Here is a 3217-nt window from a genome sequence, read left to right as displayed (position 1 = left end):
ATGACAGTAAAAGCTCTATTCACAAAATCAAAGAAGAAATAGAGTCTGTGTAGTTAGAACAAGATAAGATTGTTCTTTAAGTTGTTAATAATTTACAGTATGGTTTAAATGGTTTAACCTAAAGCTGACCTATTTCCTTGTGAAGATCTGTGAATGCATTTTTATGTAAATGCAAGGAGACAAGGGTAAGGATTTGTTTATAGCGAGGGTTTCAAAATTTTGCTCAAAGTAAGGCTCCTAAATCCATTTTAAAAGATAATTTTAAAATTGTTGAATCCCCAGCTCCCATTACATCCAAGGAGATCTGTATTTTCTGATCTAGATTCAAACTATATTTAAAAGCTTATATGCATTTAGGTACCAGCATGTGAATGGTATAGATTGTCATGGTTCTATGAACATCAATGCTGATTGTCTATCTTCATTCTTAAAAAAAAAAAAAAAAAAAAACCTAAAAAACTTTTTTTGGAGGGAAGAGTTAATATTAAATGCATCTTATTTCATTAAAAAAGGGATTTAAAGGAGGACTTTAAACTAGGCTAGTTGGAGGATGAAGACCAAAGTGCAGACAAGTGGAGGAATGGGGGGCAGGGAGGTGCCTGTACATGACTGCATGCAATATGGGGAACAAACAAGAGGAATTCGAAGTTTGTGTGCAGTCAGAGGACCTCACATAGAGACATGGTGGAAGAGCTTGCATGACTGGAGTACTGGATGGATACAGGCTTTTTAGGAACAATAGACAGGGAAGACGGAAGTGGGAGGATTGTTCTCTGCAAAGGAGTGGCTCAAATGCACAGAGCTTTGTTACTGAATGGGTGATGGGCTGTTTGAGAATTTATGGGCCAGGATCAGAGGGGAGGCCAGCAAGGGAAATGTCATGGTAGGCATCTGCTACAAACAGCCACATTGAGAAGTGGTCAAAATATTTTTTAAATAATGAGAAGAAGTTTTACAATCACAGGCTCTGGTTCTCCTGGGGACTTTAACTTCCCTGATGCCTGCTAGAAGGGCTATGGGATATGGCGAAAGCAAGTCAGGAGATCCCTGGAATGCACTGGGGACACTTTTTTGACAGAGCTGCTGGATGAGCCAACTGGGGAGGTGCTCTGTTGGGCCAAAGCATTCAAAATTGTGTTATTAGCAAAAGGGGAACACACTGYACATACAGATCCAGTAATTTATTGTTAAACTAATTAACATTTTAAATGCCTAATAAAATGCAACAAAAAGTTATTATCATTCTAATTAAAATGATACTAACATTTATTGTCCAAATTATCTAATTAGTTCAGAAAAATCTCGTTAATAACATAGTTAATGGTTCTACATAAACTTCTTAGTATCTACTCCTTTTCCAGTATAAGGATGTTAAGCTCACTTTCAAAGCCCCTGTGTTACACAGGCTGAGGGTACCTGTCTTTCTCAAGAAGGGTGGGGAGGATTATGAGGAGTTGTCAATGTTCCAGTTTTTTGTCAGGAGGGGTATGAAGTTGATAGTAGAGGTTTCTTCTTTCTTTGCCTTGGATCTACCTGGGGTTAATTTTATAGCCTGCTTACTTGCTCTTTCCTTATTGGTTCCCAGATAAAGTTTGACTATCTTTTTTAGTTAGCTGCTAGTTAGTTAACTAATAGACTCCCCCAGCCTCAATTAACATAAAAGGCTAAAGTGACTCAGTGATTACATGTTTCTTAGTCCTTCATCACATATTTTATTCACCAAGCTCAGCTAAAAACAAGATAGGCAACAGTTACCTGATTGTYAGACAGTTGTTACCTGATTGTTAGACAGTTGTTAGTCACAGCCAGCACAAGCTAAAGTCTACTCAGGTTAAGGCTCATCCAGACAATGTGATGCCTACATTAGTGACTTAATACAAAGCCTGTGATCTGCTACTAGCAATCTTACTAGCTTTTTTTTAGCTACTTTACTCACTAAAAAGGAAGAAGTGCCCAAAGACATGAAAGCTAATAGCTGTTTTCATTGAAGCAACCATGAGWTGGTGGAATTTAAGATCCTGAGGGAAGCGAGGAAGGCAAGTAGCAGAATAACAACCCTGGATTTCAGGAGAGAAGGATTGGTCTTGTTCAGGGAACTAGTAAGCAAGATCCCCTGGGAAGCTGCTCTGAAAGGCAGAGGAGTGGCATGTTTGTTGGTCGTAAGGCACAACCTTTCCAAAGATCAAAAACCATCCATTCCAAGTGCAGAAAGTTGAGCAAGTGTGGCAGGCCAGATTGGTTGAACAGGACCTCCTGACTAAGTCAAAATGCAAAAACGTGGAAGCCATCTGGGAAGATATCCAGCTATCCAGAAATAATATGAAAACATTTCCCAGGCATGCAGGGAATTAGAAAAAGCCTCAGCTCAGCTCGAGCTGAAATTGCTGAGAAATCTGAAGGCAATAAGAAGAACTCCCAGAGCTATATCAGCAACAAAAGGAAGACCAGCAATAATGTGGCCCTGTTGAATGGGGTAGGTGATCTAAAGACAAATGACACTGAAAAGGTAAGAGTCTTGATGTCTTTTTTTTTATTGCTCTTTGTTAGGGTCTGTGTATAGATGGCCAGCCCTGACTTATGGTTACACTAGTAAGATAACAGCATGAGAAATTACAAGGGGGAATAAGTTATGTGTAGATGGCTAGCCCTGACTAGTGGCTGCACTAACAAGGTACAACATGAGAACTGGCAGAAATCTGAAACATTATAAACAAAGGAAGATATTCCTTAACGAAATTGCTTACCAAGCTAGAGATTACCGAGACACCTGTATCACAAATACCAGCTAAGAATATAAAGTCAGCAAAATCAGGGCCTATTGTGAAAGATCAAACAGCCAGCTGTGTATTTGGGAGGGAATGGGGTGGTAAAAGGGAAGAACGGGGGATGGGAAAAAAGGGAAATTTAAAAGGAAGCAAATCATGGGGCTGTTCAGGGATACCTGTCAAGCAGCCCTGCTTATCAACACAGAGGAGCAAAAATCACAGAATAGCTTGGGTTGGAAGAGCCTCTGGAGGTCTCTATAGTCCAATCCTGTGCTCAAAACAGGTCTAATCAGATCTGGCTGCTCAGGACTGGGTCCAGTTGAGTCTTGAACCAAGGGTCTCCACAAATGGAGACTTCACAACCTCTCTGAGCAACCTGTTCCAATGTTTGATCAACTTCATGATACAGATAGAATAAACACCTTGTCCTAGCTCTCCTAGCCACATGTCAT

The sequence above is a fragment of the Apteryx rowi genome, unplaced genomic scaffold, assembly GCF_003343035.1.
Source record: "Apteryx rowi isolate R43461 unplaced genomic scaffold, aptRow1 scaffold_1006, whole genome shotgun sequence".
NCBI lineage: Eukaryota > Metazoa > Chordata > Aves > Apterygiformes > Apterygidae > Apteryx > Apteryx rowi.
The sequence above is the reverse complement of the archived record's forward strand: the minus strand, read 5'-3'. Positions refer to the sequence as shown.